The sequence below is a fragment of the Felis catus genome, chromosome C2 (genome assembly GCF_018350175.1).
Source record: "Felis catus isolate Fca126 chromosome C2, F.catus_Fca126_mat1.0, whole genome shotgun sequence".
NCBI lineage: Eukaryota > Metazoa > Chordata > Mammalia > Carnivora > Felidae > Felis > Felis catus.
In genome coordinates, this window is record NC_058376.1 from 5,453,084 (window position 1) to 5,474,136 (window position 21,053).

The window sequence follows — 21,053 nt, forward strand, 5'->3', positions numbered from 1 at the left end:
CTGGATTCAGACTGAGATGTCAAAGGCAGCCTTCCCCCACCCGCCTACGCCTTAGCTTCCATGGCTCAAATGACCCAGCCCACTTGCTTTCCTTTCATGTGACCTTTCTGTTTATATGGAGCGACTTGTCCCTCAGGGTCTCCCTCCCATGTGGTTTCTTTCCATCAGGGTAGCTTAGACCCCTTTATGCGGCTGCTGCATTCTACCTGGACCAGAGAGAAAGCTGTAAGACCTCTAAATGGATGGCCTTGGGGTGCCTGGGTGGCGCAGTCGGTTAAGCGTCCAACTTCAGCTGGGTCACGATCTCGCGGTCCGTGAGTTCGAGCCCCGCGTCAGGCTCTGGGCTGATGGCTCAGAGCCTGGAGCCTGTTTCCGATTCTGTGTCTCCCTCTCTCTCTGCCCCTCCCCCGTTCATGCTCTGTCTCTCTCTGTCCCAAAAATAAATAAATGTTGAAAAAAAAATTAAAAAAAAAAATAAATGGATGGCCTTGAAACTCCCATGATGTCACCTGCATGGCACTCTTTTGGTCAAAGCAAGTTATAAGACCATCTGAGATTCAAGGGGTGGGTAGTATAGATTTCCCCTTTGAATCTGGGATTCGAGGCAAAGTCACATCACAAAGGGAGTATTGACACAGAAGCCTGACTTACTGGGGACCATTTTGAACAGGTATCGCTAAGGCTTATCCCAAGACTGCACCAGTAATTATAATTCTAGGTCACGATAAATAGCACAACTTCTAAATTTAAACATGACTGTTATACACGTGTGGTCTCAGAAGGATAAGATGATCAGATAGCTTCTCTGGTCCCCCTTAGATGGGCAAATGGCCCCTGTTATGTTTTCTGGGAGTCCCGTGTGCTCCGTGCCCCTAGAATATCAGTATCACTCAGTAGGAAAATGGCCTTCTTACTTGACTGTCTCTGCCACTAGACTCAGTTCCTGGGGGCCGTGGGCTGTGTCCTGTTCTCCTCTGAATCTCCCAAAGTTGGTATGACACCCTTTATATAGGAACTATCTATTCACGCAATGAAAATAAATACCTGTACTTAAATAATATATATTTTGTATGGAGCTAAATTAAAATCCTTACTGTCTGCACATTAGATTATTTTTCACATATCCTATGTCTTATGTCTAGTAATCTAATAGATGAATGAAAAATAGTCTTTTAAATGCAGCTAAGATTTTGTTCTGTTTTCCCCATATCGCGTAGCGGGCTGCCTGTCTCCTCCTATGACTCAGAAGGTTCTTGCAAGTCTCCTCTTGATCTAGGTGACATTCAGGGCTGAAATAGAATTTCATTCAATGATTTCATTCTGCCATTTAATGAGCATGACTGTATGTGTTGGGTATGCCTGAAGACCATATAAATATCAGTCATTCTAGGAAAGAGGACCCATTCACTGAATCAAAATGGAAATGAATACAAAGCAAACAATGGCAGGGGTGCCAGCTGCAGAGCCTTTCCTAGACAGTTACAACACGATAACCTCCAGTCAAGAAGAGACCACACCCTCCTCTGCTCGTCCTATTCCTAGCTGCTGGCATAGAGCCTGGTGGATGAGGGACCCTATTTGTTGCATAGAGTTTTAGTGATGTTATCACTTTCTGAAGAGGATACCCTTAAAGTTGAATTTTTCCCCATGTTTATTTGTTTAAATGAAGGACAATTCATAGAGCAGATTTCTAGACACACAGCAGGCGCTTGGAAAATACGTGACGTCCAAAGGGGCCTATGCTGTATTGAAGAAGCACCTTGTTTCCAAGGAAACGCTCTTAGCTGTGTGCTCAACCTTTGGTCTCCAGTCCTGAGAGGCCATGTGAGCACATAATAGTCTCTAACTAGTCAAAAGACTGGGTCTGAGGGGCTTATTTGTAAAATTTTACCCAATGTCACAGACTTCCTCTAAAATCTTTAACAGATCTGCCACCTTTTCTTTGTTCAGAGAATCTGAAAGATTAAGGTGAGTTTAGTGTCTAAACCCTTTCCCGTTTGCCATTCATGCAAATTTCCAGAGCACTTGGCAAATGTAAAGTGTTTTGCTGCAGCATTTTGTTTATGCCACAGATGGATGCCTTTGAAATTAACCCTCAGTGAGACCGTTGTCGAGTGATGTGTTAGGAAGTCGTATTCACAGAAGACAAGAAAGGTGTAAGATAGGAGTCTTGATATAAGAGGGAGTCGACGTGAGAAACTAAGATCCATCTCGGAGCTTTTTCACTTAGGTTTGTGAGGAATTGTCTACCAAATGTTTATAGCCCCCCATATTCATACGCTGAAACCTAGCGCCCTGTGTGATAGTCTTTGGAGGTGGGGCCTTTGGGAGATGATTGGGTCATGAGGGGGGAGCCCTCATGAATGGGATCAGTGATCTTACAGAAGAAACCCCGTGAGCTCCCTTTGTTGCAAGAGGAGAAGCAAGGAAATAGCCATCTATGAACCAGAAAGCAGGCCTTCACCAGACATTGAACCTATAGATGCCTTGGTCTAGGACTTCCAGCCTTCAGAACTGTGATAAAAAAAAAAAAAAAAAAAAAAAACTTATGTTGTTTATAAAGCACCCACTATAGGATATTTTTGTTATAGCAGCCTGAATAGACGAGACATCAGAGAATCGATCATCTATGTTCATTATTTGGCACAGTGCTTATCGGGTAGTTGAATAAATGTTAGCCATGATGGTCATGGTGGTGGTGATGATGATGGTTAATATTATAAAACAGAAATGCCCGAATTTCACATTATTTTCTGAAATATTTTATTAGTCAGATTTCCTGAGCACTTAAAATTGTAACTGCCATTCCCTTAAAAAATGTCCAAGAAAACATCCACTTCTCAAGCTTTGATAAAGAGCCTAATGTGCTTATCAGCTTTCAAATCTAAGGTCCCCTGAAAACATTTTAGGCTCTAGTGGATTCTGCCTGCTTTGTGATTGGCATTGTCATGACAAAATCTGGGCTCCTGATAGGGGTAGAGGTACGTGTGTACGTGTGTGTGTATGCTGTGTATGTGTGTGCGTGTGTGCATACACATTAATGAGAATGGTGTCGGTGTCACAGCGTGAAGTGGATGTCACTGTGGAAGGCAGGTCATACCTGGAATGCCTCCCTGTTGTCTTGCAGGCAAACCTGTCCTGCCTACAGCTGCCAGTGTATTAACATCAGACAGGCAAGCCATCCATGTAAGAATAGGGCTGTGGAGGGCATAGTTTGATAAACTACGGATCTGACTTTTAAGGTATCTAATTCCAAGGAAAATTCCAGCGAGCACTGTCTTTAATTTGTTCTTTTGGAAAAGTAGGTTTGCTAACCACTTGTATTTTAAAAATTGTTGTCATTTGATGTTAATACATGAATGTGCATTCTCTATTAGAGTATGCTGTTCTGTTGGTACATTTCCCTTTCGGTATTTTAAAGGATCCTTGGTAATATAAAATGGTGGTTTTCATGTACCACTTGGTATATACAGGCATATAATTATGTCCGTTCTGATGATTCTGCATCACTGAGCACTTTGTCGAATACACCTCCACACACCGTATGTCAAGTAGGTGCTTGATGAGAATGACACAGTGATGGGCACGTTACAGGAGGTGCCTCTTTTCAGCAGCTGGTGGGGGGGAGACGGACACCTAATTAAATGGACTGTGATCAGAAAGGACCGTGACAGGGAGACAGAGGCATAATGTATTCTCCAGATGTTCTCAAATTTGTTTAATTCATGTCTTCCTCAACTTATCGCTCTCAGGTGATGTGAAGAGATGATTTATTACCTGCTGCTATACTGCTCTGAGTTTTAGCATTAAAATCAAGCCTTCCATTTTCGTATTTCAAAAGGTGAAAAGAAAGGTTACTATCGTAAGAACCCATTTTCCTAAAATTCAAATTCAAATACATACGTTCGAGTCTATTGAACTTAGGACTTTCCCCTTAAGAAATAGTTACTAAAAACAAATGGAGAGATACAATGCTAACGTTGAGGTAGTTCAGTTGTTTCTCATTTCTCTGGTTTAATTATTTTTTAATGTTTATTTATTTTTGAGAGAGAGACAGAGCATGGGCGGGGGAGAGGCAGAGAGAGAGGGAGACACAGAACCCGAAGCAGGCTCCAGGCTCCGAGCTGTCAGCACAGAGCCCGACGCGGGGCTCGAACCCACAAACAGTGAGATCGTGACCTGAGCCTAAGTCGGACGCTTAACCGACCGAGCCACCCGGGCGCCCCTCGTTTCTCTTGTTTGCCTGCAGGGATCCATAGTCTGCCTAACCTTCCTATTCCTTTGAAAATACACACGTGTTTTACCCTCTTTGGAAAAATTGCCTTTTCTCCATTTAGAAATGATTTCGTATTTAAGCTCTCCAGAAAGTTTCTTTTTCTCAAAGCAGATACCTTTTAATAATAATCTGAGATAGCTCAGTCTACTTATTAGGATCCAAATATCATGTGTCCTAGAAAGAGTAAAACTCACATAGCCACCCAGATGTTATAACGGTCCCTTGTCAACCACACTGGGTGTTTTTTGTTTGTTTGTTTTTAACGTTTATTTTTATTTTTGAGACAGAGAGAGACAGAGCATGAACAGGGGAGGGGCAGAGAGAGAGAGGGAGACACAGAATCTGAAACAGGCTCCAGGCTCTGAGCTGTCAGCACAGAGCCCGACGCGGGGCTTGAACTCACGGACCGTGAGATCGTGACCTGAGCTGAAGTCGGACGCTTAACCAACCGAGCCACCCAGGCGCCCCTACACTGGGTGTTTTAAAAAGGTGAACCATTTGATTATTTTCCAGCACTGTTCCACTCTCTGTGTGTAAAATGCCTCCAGCAAAGCTGGATGGCCCTCTGTAGAAAGAACTAGGAGAGCTAGCAAGGCTGGTCCTTGGTAGGTCACCAGAGACACAGATGGGGCAGGTCTGGGAGGCAGAGCTTTAGAAGTGCTGGGCCTTCATGTGACCCCGATGGAACCATCCTGACTCCCTTCTCGTGTCTTCTAAACAGGATGTGATCCCATCACAACCATTCTCAATATGTGGCCCTAGACCCCTGAGGGTCTCCTGAGGGATCTGCAGTGTCTGAAGCATTTTCAGAGTAATACTAACATGTTCTTGGTCTGCTTCACCACTTTGCAGTTTGCAACGATGGGTAAATCGCTAGTGCCTTAGCACAAATCAAGACCGGGGACCCAGTCACACTTGTGTTGTACAGGAATGATACTGTATTCTTCACTACCACACACTCACAGGAAAAAACTATTTAAGAATGTCCCTTCATGGGGCGCCTGGGTGGCTTAGTCGGTTAAGCGTCTGACTTCAGCTCAGGTCATGATCTCACGGTCCGTGAGTTCAAGCCCCACATTGGGCTCTGTGCTGACAGCTCAGAGCCTGGAGCCTGTTTTGGGTTCTGTGTCTCCCTCTGCCCTCCCCCACCTCATGCTCTGTCTCTCAAAAATGAACAAACATTAAAAAAAATTTTAAAAAAAGAACGTCCCTTTGTGCAGCCATCAAACTATTAATTGTGTTAGATCTCAGCCCTTGAGTACATGACTTCTTAATACTCTATGTGAAAAAGTGGAAGTTCACATAAAATACTTTGGGAATATACACAAGGAGAATGAATACATTAGGGGAGAGCACTGTGTACTTGAGTTGCAAGCTGAATTATTGGGTTTTATTTTGTTTTGTTTGTTTTTGGTTTTGCTTTGTTTTTTAATGGGATACCACCTTTAACATAAAAGAACAATGAATGGAAAAACTATGATTATTCGGATTATAGATATTTAGCAACTGTTTTCTTAGAAATGAACCAAGGTGCGCCCATCACTTTCCATGCCACTTCAAGGAAAATAACTGACCCAATTTGGTCCAGTGGTAAAATTCGACCTTTCAAGGAAAAATTTTAGATTTGGGGAAAGTTTTATTCCACTACTGTGTGCCTGACAGTCTTCCAATATCAGAAGGACTTTTCTGGTGAGATCGGTGATGATATTCACAAAAACGATTTTTTTGACATTGACTATCGAAACGTGTCAACATTGAGAAGATCTGCAAAATTCAGCGAAAGATATCTTATAAATGACTAAGGATGACGATACAAAAGTCATGCGTCAATAATAGATCCACTCAGATTTGAGGCAGAACTTTGGGCGATGAATTTTAACAGAGTATGAAAACACCGTTGCAACTAACCTTTCAGAAACTAGCAAAGACTAGCCACAGTGATCCACAAAAGCAATTGAAGCACTTTTTTCTTTGCCAGCTACATACACGTGAAGCCGCTTCACCTTGATAGACTTCCACCAAAACGGCACGCCGCAGGAGATTGAATGCATGAGAATTGCACGGTCTTCTATTAAAGCAGACATTACAAAGACTTCACAGAAATGGAACGGCGTCACTCTGGTCCCCATTTTTTTTTGTTCTAGAAAATATAGTTATTTTCCTTAAAAGAATGCTTGTTTATGTTAACGTGTGATGGGTTGCTATTTCATTTCTTAGAGAATTAATAAATAAATATTTTACAACTTTAAAATTTTCTGCCACTCTAAATATCAGCGATTCTCATAATCAAAGTCTATTTGAGGTACTCAATAATTTGTAGGGCTCTGAAATGGGGTCCTGAGAGCCACAGCTTTAGACCTGCTGCATAAGGTATCAGAGGACTGTGCCTCTGGGATGGGAGCACCTCTGACCCACTATGCCTGCTTCAATCACAGTAGGTTAACTAGTGACTATTTTCCACCTGGGATTCTATGGAAAATCCCACTGGGAGAATCCATCACATACCTATGTAAAATTTAGAAATATGTCCTCTGGAGCAGAGAAATTCTGAGACCAAAAAAAAAAAAAAAGCCTTTACTTAATTTCACTTGTCATGTCACACACACACACACAAAAATGGGTATGATTATGTCACATTCCCCCCCTTTTTTGTTTTTTTTGTTTTGTTTTGTTTTGTTTTTTTTACTTTTGAGAGAGAGAGAGGCAGAGCGTCAGCAGGGGAGGGGCAGAGAGAGTGGTATACACAGAATCCGAAGCAGGCTCCAGGCTCTGAGCTGTCAGCACAGAGCCCGAGGCGGGGCTCGAACTCACGAACCATGAGATCATGACCTGAGGCGAAGTGGGACGCTTAACTGACTGAGCCACCCAGGCGCCCCTATGTCACATTCCTTTTAAGGTCAGTGTGAAGTTGATGTGAGTCAGTGTTGGTAATGCACTTAGAATACACCTATCACTACTAAGTTCATATAAGTGTTTGCTGAATAAAAAATTTCTAACATCAGCAAGTGATGACATATTTGCAGGTCACATTGCTAGGCAGGTAACCAGGTTGATGTGACTCTTGACCCCTGGGATTCAGGAAGCTTGTCGAAACCAGGCGGGTTCAGGAAGGACACCTTTCGGTGTTTGCGTTCCAAGGGCCGTTCTCGGTACACACGGTGACATATAACGGCCATACAAGGCCACACTGATCAACTGCGGATTGGACTGAGCACATAAGGAATTAGCGACCCTGACTGTGCAATTTAAGCAGGCTGGTCCTCCCACGAGCCCTAAGTCTGTTTAGAAACTAAAAGTAACTCAGCTTCCAATACAGAGCTCTCCACCCACACCCCTAAGAGCCGTGTGTGGCTGGGAGATCTCTGGCTTCTCAATGGACTGACCGCTTCACTCCTTAAGCAATGAGTGTTTATGGGCGATGCAAAACAAAACAAAACACTGCCTTTTCTTGACTCCCGACTTCACTGTGCAGAATTCAGTATGTATGCACGATTCCAAAATGAACATGGCAGGCAGAGCATGATGTTGCAGCCCTCGAATCCTGGACACTTACTTACGTCCAGCTCTAAGGATTTCTTAGCTGAGCCACCGTCAACAAATTGTTGACCATTTTAACATGAGATGGGGAATTGATGGCTTCTGAATGTGGGGGAAAAGGAAATGAATAGCGACAGTGAAAGCTTTAGCCTAGGGGGAAAAACATGCGGGGTGTGTTGTAGAGCCATTTGGAGTCGGCTGCAAAAGGTTAGGATTTGGGATAAGGTCCAGTTTGAGGTGACCTTGAACTTTAGGATAACCATTCACACTTTGCTCAGAAGCACTGTGGGACCATTATAATTGAGTCACTTCTTAAAACAGCTGAATGAGGGGCCCCCAGGTGGCTCGGTCGGTTAAGCGTCCGACTTCAGCTTAGGTCATGATCTCGCGGTTTATGAGTTCGAGCCCCACGTCAGGCTCTGTGCTGACAGCTCGGAGCCTGGAGCCCGCTTCGGATTCTGTGTCTCCCCCTCTCTCTGCCCCTCCCCTGCTCATGCTCTGTCTCTCTCTGTCTCAAAAATAAATAAAAAAATTAAAAAAAAATAGCTGAATGAAAGTGGCAGGTCACCGAAGAGGATGCGAGTGCCCAAAGGGCAGGGACTCTGTAGGCGGTCTGTGGCCCTGTGCCAGGGAATTTAGGTAGGTGTTTTCACCAACAGCCAGCTGAATACAAACATCCTCAGTGAGGTATGGTTCGTGACACCGCCATGTAAACTGAATTTGTTATCAAGATATATTTCATTGCTAATGCTGCCACTGGTGTTATGGAAGCAGGAGGGCTAAAAGGCCTTGCGAGGGCTAGTAGCAGGATTTAGGGGCCTTCATTCACCGTGTTTTCCTCACGTGAAGGGCCACAGCCTTTTCAAGTTAGGTATTTTACTCATGGTAGCGCCCGTTCTGGAACATTCCAATGGGCACGGATGTAAGTTGCTCCTAGCCAGTGTATTTTCACTTGTAATCTCCCTCATCACATAACCGAAACCACCAAAAGCAACCAACACCATCCTTGCATTTGGAAATCATCCTTATTATAGTGGATAAATGAGCACCAAATCTGATCTAACTAAATTTAGCTAATTCCCAAGGTTAGAAATTTGGGGTGGGGGGTGGGGATGATGCGCCTGGGTGGCTTAGTCGGTTAGGTGTCCAACTTCGGCTCAGGTCATGATCTTACAGTTCGTGGGTTCAAACCCCACATCGGGCTCTGTGCTGACAGCTCAGAACCTGGAGCCTGCTTCCACTTCTGTGTCTCCCTCTCTCTCTGCCCCTCTCCCACTTACTCTCTCTCTCTCTCAAAAATAAATAAACATTAAAATTTAAAAAAAAAAGAATTTTTTTGGAAAGTAGGAAAATTGTGAAGAATCCCTTTTACATAGTCTCTGTTATGCATGATTTTCAATGAAATTCCATTACATTATTGTTTGCCGTCTAAACATCCTTTTGACCTGTTTTTGTGAACTAAATATATAATTTAGGATTTGAATTAGAGTTGCCTTTTGGTAAAAGATGTGGTAGCGATGAAGACAAAAATAAACAAAATCTCTCTAGTAAGTTCAAACTTAAAATTGCAGACGTCGTCTTTATTTAGGAAATTAACACCGTCAATGCTATTCTGAAGCATAACGAGTTGCCCTGGAGTTGGAAGGCTTGGTGAGGTGCATTTACATCATGCAGACACCAAGCCACAGCTTTCCCTCACTAATGGCTTGGAAGGGGCTTCAGAGAGAGTCCTGGTAATCGGGTTTGACATTCTGAATTGATGGCTGATGGAGTGTAAGGGCCAAGGTACAGAGTGATCTCAGGGACTTTTAATAAAATTTGGCAAACGATCAGGATGCACAGTCAATCACACAGCAAAAGCCCATATTCCCTACCCCCATTCTTCCCCAAGAGGGCCCCTGAGCAAACAATAAAATAAAACAAAATAAAATAAAATAAAATAAAAGTAAAGTAATACCACAAACATAAAGAATCTTTAACAGAATTTGGTCCACAGAGAGTGGGATTCTTTCTTAGAACTGCTTTATCATTCAGTTTCTTTGAGTTCATTAATTTAGAGAGAAAACAAAACTAATAGCAAGGTCTCGATATTTCTAAATTTTGTTTTTGTTCGTTTGGTTTTAGTTTTGTGACTTAGGAAAAAGAAAGCACAGTAATTCCTTGCAAAGACCACTATGGCATCTGCACAGAAGTCTTCAAATTCTATTATCAAATCAATTGTCACTAATTTCAGGGATCCTAAAATATGAACTTACACATTGCTCTCAGCCCTTCCAACCGAAAATAGAGGCAAATGTTATCATCTCCAGGTAGAAAACTTGCTTCATTTTAAAGCTGGATACCAAAGATACTGAATTTTTGATCAAAAAAAAAAATTGAAAGTAAAAATAAACCTGACCTTTGAAGAGAGGAATTTCTTGCCTTCAAATCTGACTTTCATTTTTTTTTCATTAAAATAGAAATAAACATAAAGTAAAAAAGAATGTCCCAGAATAATCTCTTCTCAAGTTAAAAATATGGAGCCACATCAACTTATTTTTGGAACCGGCCAAGAAAAGAGAGGGAGGAAGAGGTTCCAATGTAATGTCTTACCATTTCTTTTTGGAGTTAGGTTTCGTAAAATCTTGCAGTTCTTTTGGCAAATTAAACTACCTTGACTCCGTATAGTTGTATCACCTATGTTAATAAGCATCTCTTGACCATCTCCCGACCCCAGTTGATCCATGTTATTCTACCTTTCATTTCTTTGAAATTGGCCTTAGGGTCTCCTTGGGAAGTAAGTAGCATATATTAAAGATTCTGGGGTTCGCTGATGTTTAAACCACTCTCCCATCTAAGACCGCCTATCTCTCTATTCTAATCTCTCTTACTGCTCCACAATTGCACTAAAAAACAAAACAAAACAAAACCCAAATGTGAACTTGTGAGCGGTGGTGCAGGAAAATTGCCCTCTACCCTTCAAGGTTCTTTAGCTGGTCTAAGAATCAAGCTGCCATGAGACAGACTAACAGGAGAAAATCAAACAAGTTTAATAACGTGCATTCCTCCTGGTTACATGGGAGAAACCCAGGAAAACTGAGTAACTCTCTGGAGTAGACGAAGCCATCACCTTAAATTCCATCTTCAACTAAAACCAAAAGATTTGGGGGATGGGGAGTCGGTTATGGGAGGTGATTAAGAAAAGCACAGTGAGTGGAGTCAGGTTGTTATGATGCAGATTTAAGTCCCTGCCTGCTCCAGTGAGCAATTTCTAGAGATTTAGTCTTCCCCCCTCTTCCTGGTACCATGGGGGAATACCTTACACGGGAAGATTTATCTTCTACATGGAAACCTCTCTTACAAAGGGTAATGTCTGCTCAGTTTTCAGAGCTTCTCTTCTGTCTGCAATTTCTTAAAAACAACCAGCTTGAAATAATCAATATGCCAAAGAAACAAAGGTTGGAGGGGCCAAATGTGCTCCCCTACTTGTGCCTTTGGTCCTGTAGTTCTGTGTTGAAAATCCTTCTCTCCCTGTCCTTTGGATGAAAATCTTCCATTTTTAAAAAATTCAGCACAAGATAGAGGCTCTCCCAATCTGTCCTCCTCTAGGAAAGACATGGTGTTGCCATTCTTTGTGCTCTCTCTTCTGTAAATATTTCTGTCTGAACAAGGGCTTGGATTACCCAGTGTGTGTTCCCACCTCCTTATGGTTTGTCGGCGAGGTTGAGACTCAAGGAAGCAGAAAGCTACCTTCTGAGATGCCTTTGTAGCCAGGACTCTGGGAGGGGTTAGGATGCTGTCAGAGGCATAGGGGCCGATACAGGTCCGTGTTCTATCATTTTTCACCTTAACTGTATGAAAGTCATCTGGTCTGGTGTAGTGGAAAGGATGTGACATTGAAAGTCAGGCAAACCTGGGTTATGTGACCTCAGACTTCACGTTACATGACCTTGTCGAACCTCAGATTCCTCATTCAACTCATAAGAGCGTTGCGGGGATTGAATGAGATAATAGGCAAAACGCCTGGAAGATAGTAATCAATAAGGGTCACTTGGTCTCCCTCACGTTGATAAACAGAATATTCTGAGTGAAGTAGAATACGGATTTACTGCTGTATTTAGACCCTTACAGGTTGCTGTTGTGTAAACCACTCAACAACTATATTGTAGAATTTATTTGTTAACTGTTCTAAAATGTCATCAATTTAATGCCTTTCTTTAAAAAAGTATAGGTTTGGGCCCAGAAACTTTACCTTGAGGAGCTAATTAAGGAAATAATTAGAAATACAGATAAAGATCTATGTGGAGCGTTTTATTTTATTTTATGTTAATTATAATGGTGAAATATTAGAAGCCCCCAAGAGTAGATAGGTTAATTATTGTATATCCACCCAATGGATTATTACACAGTATTAAAATGATGTATTAAAACCTTTTAGTGATAGGAAGTCATGATTTAGTAATATTTATACAATATCCATTGCGTATACACATGACAAAAATATTGAGTAAAATATACTGCATGAAAGATATTTAAATAACAATATAATCTTAATAATCTGAATGTACATAATATATGTAGAAGAAAGAATAGAAGGGCTATGCAAAAATATTAATCATGGTCAGCTGTAGCAGCCAACTATTCCACTGGTAATGGAATTATGAGGGATTTGTGTTTTATTCTTCAACGTTTCTTTATTTTTTAGATTTTTCACAGTGTGCCTATATTTGTAATCAGAAAAAAATGTAACTTAAAAATCTATGAAAATATGGATACCTGTATACCTTGAGTTTTAAATATATACATATAAAGATATACATTTAATAGTTTTTCTCAGACTGCAATTTTCTTTGTGTTTTCTCCGAAAAAATATAAACTCCCAAGCTTTGGGAATGTATCATTTTATATTTAGATTCCAGCTCACTTCTTGGGGGAAATTCATTCATTTTTCACTTCTCTTATAACTAATATTTATGGACTACCACTCTGCCAGATGCTGTGTGCTTGGGTCCTGAGACATTCTCAGACATGAGGGGTTCTTTGGATGTGGCTTTCAGAAGTGGGTGAGATTGAGAAGTCAGTTTACTTACTACATTATTACTTATCTGGATGTGAACTTGATTTGAAGGTATCCTAAACCTTTCATCCAAGAAGACTTTAATGGTCATAATCTGAAGTCGGTATTAGAAAACCACACATTGAGTGCTTTAAATGTGGTCTTACATTCGATGTCCAGGAAGCAGAGTTTGAGTGATGTCTAGCTAATGCAGTAATGTTCAGTTCTGTACGTATGTAACATCTCAGGGCTCTTTTTAATGCTTGGTTTTGGGCTGGTAGATTTTATTACCTTTTAAATGTTTGTACTTTTATATACGTTTTTATTTATTTGTTTGTTTTTATTTTTACTTTTTAGAGAGAAAGTGAAACTGTGAGCAGGGGAGAGGCGCAGAGGGAGAGAGAGAATCCCCAGCAGGTTCTACTTTCAGTGTGGAGCCCAATTCAGGGCTCAATCCCATGACCCTGGGATCATGACCTGAGCTGAAATCAAGAGTCGGTTCATCCAACTGACGCACCTGGGTGCCCCTTATAGATTCGTTTTGAGAGAGAGAGAGAGAGAGAGAGAGCGAGCATGTGCACACGGGGGAGGGGGAGAGAGAGAGGGAGAGAGAGAATCCCAAGCAATTTTAGGCCCAGCACAAGCCCAGGGCAGGGCTCTATCTCACTGCCACACGATCATAACCTGAGCCGAAATTCGGAGTTGGTCGCTTAACGAACTGAGCCGCCCGGGTGCCCCGAGTGTTTGTACTTTAAAAATATTTCTTGGGGCGCCTGGGTGGCGCAGTCGGTTAAGCGTCCGACTTCAGCCAGGTCACGATCTCGCGGTCCGTGAGTTCGAGCCCCGCGTCGGGCTCTGGGCTGACGGCTCGGAGCCTGGAGCCTGTTTCCGATTCTGTGTCTCCCTCTCTCTCTGCCCCTCCCCCATTCATGCTCTGTCTCTCTCTGTCGCAAAAATAAATAAACGTTGAAAAAAAAATTAAAAAAAATATTCATTATTAAAAATTATCCTGGTGGCTCACCTAATAACATCGATACTATCTCAGGAGCAAAAGCTTCTGGCGGTGCTTATCATGTGTGTATTTACTTTGTTTGTCACCTGTGTCACGTTTTTAAGAGCCTCACAGAGTCAGGACCATTGTTTCTGAGGTCATCATATTCACGATGAGGTTGCTGTGTGATCCTTTCTGGGAAGCATCTCTACGGTTGCATTTCATGGAGCTTGTGGGGAGCCAAGGGAAGGAGCTCCTGGTCTGGAGTAGACCCAGAGGCTTCTCCCGCCCACACATGGCTGCTCCTTTCCCTTGAGTCATGACGCGTAACACAGTCTCCATCCTGGAACCGGGGGCATTACAAGAACTCGCGTGCTGTTCTTCTCTGCGACTCAGAAGAATATTCAGGATAAGTTCATGTGATTATTCCCTTCTAAGTTTTCTTGGGGTGGTTTCTTAGAAATAACAGTTGCAAGTTTATGCCATACAGGAGTATTGTTTTCTAATCCACGCGCATCCTGTAACTATTCTGAATTTTTTTTAACGTTTATTTATTTTTGAGAGAGAGAGAGAGAGAGAGAGATGGAGCATGAGTGGGGGAGGGGCAGAGAGAGGGAGACACAGAATCCGAAGCAGGTTCCAGACTCTGAGCTGTCAGCACAGAGCCCGACACCAGGCTTGAATTCACGAACCATGAGATCATGACCTGATCCAAAGACGGACATTCAACCGACTGAGCCCCCCAGGCACCTCTCATCCTGTAACTATTTTAAATGTGTTCCATTTTAGGAAGGGTATGGCTTATAGACGACTGACTGTCCGATCTTGTCATTTGGGGCTGTCTCCTGGGTGTTTGTGCTTTCTAAATGCTTACAAATCTTGTTTCTCTGTAGTGTTTATCCACACTAGGAACACAAATCATTTTTAGGGTCTTGAGCCATATATATGACTATTTCCTGCTTACAGGCATTTTTATGACATTAATAGCATTCATTATTGGATTAATAGGATTACATGTTAGAGAAGCAGAGTACTAGTTATCAGGGATTTGTCTTGTCTATTCACTGTTCAACTATGAGGGTTGGGTAGGTATGGAATGTTTGATGGCGACATGTCATCATGGAGATGAGGGCAATTGGAGAGCACTTTTGAAAGGAGTGGTGAAGAGGTGGGGACTCATCCTCTGGTGGTTGTTCAGTAGGTATTGGTCCCCACAGCCCAAACTTCCTTCTCTGCACATCCACTGCCCCCTCAGAGGGGAGGGAGGAAGGGATTGCCCACAGCTCCTTTTCTCTGAGATGACCCAGGCCACATTCCAACTCTTAGGATATGCACGTCATAGTCAAACACTCTACCCAAGTGACATGATAGAGTTAGCAATTCTTCAATTTTTCTGTAGCAAGGAACTTCCAGTAAAAGCAACGGAACGGTAGAATGATGTGCTTCTCTAAATACTATCGACAAGCAAGTATTTACTGAATGAACGCATTCCATGCTCTGTGAGGTACTATGGGGGCTATCAGCAGACACCAGTTCGTAAGAAGCATGCGTTCTGGGGATGTCCTGCGTTGACATTGTAGTCAGTCTCACACTTGCCTAGAGAAAAATTCTGTAGTAGGCATGAACATTGGAGAGAGAGAGAGAGAGAGAGAGAGAGAGAGAGAGAGAGAGAGAGAGAAATCTCAGTACGCGCTAACAAAATTAAGTGTTTCTCCCAAAAGGAAGAAAATTAGAATACTTTGTAGTGGTACTTTGAAATCACTCACAGGCATGTTATTTCATTTGATTAAACTGAGCAGGGGGTTCTTTCATGTTCTCACTTATCTGTACTTTTTTTTTTTTTTTGCCTATAATTTGTATTAGGAACTATGGCATTCTTTTCTCAAAGAGGAAGTGGGTGCATTGTCTGAAATTCAGCATCCCTCGAGATTTCTGTGTTTCGTGTTTATACACCCAGAGACTTTTTAACATAACATTTGCTTGTTATTTAAAGCTCATCTGAACGGGTAAATAAACACTGATGCTCGTCCTAAAAGCTATAAGGTCTACCCAGGGTAAGAGCGCCTATGTGCATGCACATTGCTTATATACAGCAGTGACTGCTGATGTGACCCATGCTCCGTGGAGTGTGTTCAAGACTACAGTGATTTCATGCAACTTGATCTATCTGATAGGAATTGTTATAAATCTTGAAGTCATTTTCCATGATAAAGCTATTCTCTTAGGAGAAACTCTCTCCCTATCTCCCCTCCCTTGTAAAGAATTATGGGTATAGTTTGTGCCCTCTTATTTTAACTGTGTTCTACATGAGATGGGAAGAGGTGAGCTTGCTTTGAGATGATGCTGTTATAGTTTAAACTGTGTCCTCTCAAAGTAAACGTTGAAGCCCTTACTTGCCAGCAGCCCAGAATGTGACCGTGCTTGAAACCGGATCGTTAAAGATGGAATTAGTTAAGAAGAAATCAGACTGGAGTAGGGTGGCCCTTGATCCAGCATGACTGGTGTCCTTGTGAGAAGAGGGAAAACTGGACACAGACGCGGAGGGAACAGGGTCATGGGAAGACAGCGGTAGAGGCTGGAGTTAGATGGCAGCGAGCCAAGGAATGCACACGGCTACCAGACCTGGAAGAGGTAAGGAAGGATCCCGGTCTAGAAGCTTTGGAGGGAGTATGGCCCTGCAGACAGCTTGGTTTCATACTCTCGTTCTCTAGAAATGGGAGAGAAGGAATCTGTGTGGTTTAAACCACCCAGTTTTTGGTACTTTGTTATGGCTGCCCTAAGAAACTAATACAGACGCCATATTGAAAGATGAAGCCAGAGGCAAAACACAAAACAAGTGCCACTGGCAATCAACTCATCAAAGGCCTTCCGTCTTCCTGCCATGAATTATTCAAATCTCCTTTCTGCACCTGTCAGTTTGAAAACGAAGATGGTCTTGTCTTGGTTGGCTATTACAGATCCTCCTAAAATGGTTGCTCACAGATGACTGGTAGACTCCATATTCTTTACTTCTGTGCAGTGGAGAAAAAAATGAACAAACTTTGAGCTTGGATGGAATATTGAAATTAGTCTCAGACGCCTCCCGAGAAGGTCTGAATTGGAAATTGGGCCAGAGAAGTCAGAGGGGTCTTGGTTCGTGTTAGTGAACATCGTGTGGGGTAAGGTGTGTGGGGCCAGTTGAATGGCAAACTGTGTAGGCAAAAAGGTTGGCCAGTGCACATGGAGAAGACCTTTTTGGCAGGGCTTGTTCATCCAGGGATTATACCTCATTATATTTTCTTTTTAGAACAAGAGTTAAGGGTATGCTTTTCTCATTCCTTTCGTTAATCTGAGTTAGTTGAATACAGATTACTGTTGCACTTCAGCTATGCTTTTTTGTTTTGTTTTTTTTACGTGAAGTCAACATTTTCATGTTATTCATTCAAAAATAGCATTGTATCAAGGTGACACTTGGGCTATGGCTTTGGTGCTAAGACCCTCATCAACTTGGTTCATGTGGTTAAAAATGATTTCGGGAATTTAACAAAGAATTGTTTTAATATACCTGGAAAGCATTAATGCTAAAATATCTGTGATGGAACCTCATCACTCTTTTTGTATAATCCTTTGTGGTATTTGTTATATACAGTGGGTATCCTTAGGATGAGCCAGGAAAAAAGTAGTGCCCAACAGTCAGATGTCTTTTTTTGTAACATTAGCTTTTTCCTTATGGCCTTCATTTTATGCTATTTCTCTCTATAAAATATCAATTACTTAAAAGGATATTCTCTAATTAAAGTTTAATATCCAGAAATGAAAGAAAGATGGCTTCAATGCTAGACATTTATAACGACTTTATTATATCCTTGCTCAAACGGCAAGTTGAAGTTTTCACAGCATGGCATGAGAATAATTTATCAGAAGATATCAAAATGAGTAAAATCTATGTTGGAGAAAGCCCTTTTGTACTCTCTCAAGAAGAGAGCAAATTATCTTAAAATGCAAGGAATTTTCATTCATCCTTTTTAAAGGACTACCCTACTTTGATGAAGCGCATGTTGAATTAGATTGAAGGAAAGGGTAGATTTACCATGTTGTGTTCCACTGATGTGTGAATGGCAAAGGATGTTTAACTGTACACTGTATTTGTTGTGAGAAACGTTTGTATCAGCTAATATAAAATGAACATGTTCCACATGGAATTTGTAAACAATTACTAGGGGAGAACATGTGGGAAGAAAATGTAGAGAATTTAAGAAAAAAGAAAGATTTGCTTACCTTAGAGCAATGAATGCATGCAACTGTACTCCGTACTTCATTTGCATTGGAATGCATCCCAATAGGCCTTGGTAAGATTGGACACACTTCTCAAAATGTAAAGTTGACATTTCTTAGAACTGTATCAAATATTTTGAAAGAACACAGCTTAAGTAATCGATGGGAGAGAATGGGAGAGGGTGTGTGTGTGTGTCTTAAAATGGCATTTATTTATGTGGTTTTGCAACGAAGATTCAATGAAATAACGGCCATAAAACTTCTCTGTAAACTGTTAAGCCTGTTCTGGTGTCTCATATAGTAAGTCAATGCTTACCAGGCTAAGACGCGGGTGGGATGGCATTTGCGGATCCATATCATAAGCAGACTAAAGTGATTACCTTCCTTTGGGTGCAGATATAATGCTACTGACCTTCCTCATGCTGAATGACACAGGGCTTGAGAACACCCTAACTCCTGTAACATCCCTCCCATCTTACAGGCTATTGCCCAGTGTTTTCACTTCATACAGGCATTATTTGTTTAGAGTTACCCATGCACACCAGCCCTTTTGCTCAATATTCCGTTGGGCTCTCCTTCCTTCCTTGAGTATCTGGCCTTCCTGGGAGCACATCCCGGAGTCCCAGGAGAGTGAGTGTTATTGGCAAATTCTCTCTGTTCTCATCAATTCTGGGGTGTTGTCAGGTCTTTTTCTCCAAATATTGATGTCTGCCATTGATGTCCTGCTTCCTCTTTCTGCACTATAGCCGTGTAGATCTCCAACGTCTCTCTTCCAAGCCTCTTATACCTCTCATTCATATTAATGCTTCTTTTTCTCTTTAGGAAATATTTTGGGTAGTTTCTTTGGATTTATTTTACAGTACACTGATCCTAACTGCGTCTTATCTAAATATTTATATCAAAGATTACTTTTTATTTCTAAACATTCTATTTTCTTTATCTAATTTCTCTTTTCTGATGATGTCTTACCTCTTTTTCTTATTCTCGATTCAATTTTGTATTTCTGCAGACATTTCAGAAACACCTAATGAGTAATCTGTACCCTGTTATTCCACTGTCTGGGGTCTCTGTCGTTTCTTCTGACTCTTCTTACAGTAAATTGTTCTTTAATGTGTTCTGTGGTTTTGGATTGGGAGCTCAGGAGTGGAATGGAGGAGTGGGTTTCAACATCCCTGGTAGCTCAGTTCTCCAGGGAAGATTGACTTTTGCTTCTGGAAACTGGGCCACTCTGTGCTAATTTCTTGTCATGATGTTTCTTAGACACTGCAGATAGTGTAAATCTAGCCCCCAAACCTGAGCAAGCATCGTGCTGCGGTTAGACGTGTTTCCTACCCAAAGCCCAGGTAGGAATAAGCAAGGGTATTTGCTAAGAATCGTGCTCTTCTAGTCTGCCCTTTTGGTGGGGGGGCTGGGGGTGGTGGTTAAGTTTCTGCAGAGGCTTCCTCACCTTGTATGGTACTAAAACCTTCTCCTTTCCTCGTTGTCCCCTGAGAGAGCAGATGTCCCATAACACCCACAGCATCAACAAGATCTTTGCTCTCGAGTCTTTGGTTCTCTCCTCATGTATAGGTCCCTAAGGATTTTCCTCATCTAACAGCTCCGCTGCCCATTTAAATGGATGTTTATAATATATAATATAATATAATATAATATAATATAATATAATATAAATCATATACTATATGTTATATATATGTCATGTTATATATGTATATTATATTGTATCATATTATACTATATATTATATATGTTATAGTATGTATGTTATATTGACCCACCATCTGTAGTTCCTTATACCTGCAAGCATTTCCAAATAATTAATATTTTACATCATCATAAAGGAGTCCTGCTACAACTCACATTTGACTTGTCGACCATATATTTTTTTTAACGTTTATTTACTTTTGAGACAGAGAGAGACAGAGCATGAACGGGGAGGGTCAGAGAGAGAGAGGGAGACACAGAATCTGAAACAAGCTCCAGGCTCTGAGCCATCAGCACAGAGCCCGACGCGGGGCTCGAACTCACCAGCTGTGAGATCATGACCTGAGCCGAAGTAGGACGTTTAACCGACTGAGCCACCCAGGCACCCCGATTTGTCGACCGTATTAAACTATTTGAAAGAAAAACAGGAAAAGAAGATTCTAAATGATATGCCAATAGTGGGTGATGGGCAGGGAGGAGGCACCTGTTGGGATGAGCACTGGGTGTTGTACAGAAACCAATTTGATAACAAATTGTGTTAAAAAAAGTAAATAATATGCCATATTTTTATGGCAGAAATGACTGAAATGAGCCCAAGGAGGGATTTTACCTCAGTATTTTAAAAGAAAGGTCATTAGATGGTTGTTTAACAATTAAAAATAATAATGAAAAGGCTGGTCTGAGTGCAGTGGTGTTTACACTTGATCACAGGCAGTTACGGATTTCTTTGTTCCTTCTCCACTCACACTGCTTCACTAGACTAGCCTAAAATAATAATGGTAGTAGCAATAATAATAATAATAATAATAATAATAATAATAATAATAAAGAAATATGTGTGGAATTGAGAATCCTGATTGCTTAGACTTTAAACTGAGAAGTAATCTGATAGGGCCCCATCAAAAAATAGAATTCTGCTGATCACCAGTTTCTATCAGAGCCCAAGAAAGAGTAAATGGGAATTGGTTAAAGGATAATAAAGTGGAAATCACGTGTCATTATGAGGAAGTATTAAGGTAGCAGAAATCCCACAGGCATTCACTGTTTTGTCTCTGAGAGTGCTTCCCACACAGTGTTTCCCAACACATATGGGTTCAGTCCTGTCCCCTAGGGCGAGCCTCTGGGGCTCATGTGGGCTCCGTCCTGTCCCCCAGGGCGAGCCTCTGGGGCTCATGTGGGTTCCCTCCTGTCCCCCAGGGCGAGCCTCTGGGGCTCAGACAGGCCAGCAGGGGCACCAGGTGTTCTCCAGGTAGTGC

The 21,053-nt window shown here is 41.7% G+C and overlaps 1 protein-coding gene across 2 annotated transcripts in view; it reads left to right on the forward strand.

Annotated features, from left to right (window-relative positions):
- Positions 1-21,053, forward strand: part of DSCAM (DS cell adhesion molecule) — a 706,002-nt gene that overhangs the window by 415,470 nt on the left and 269,479 nt on the right. The window lies entirely within an intron of this gene.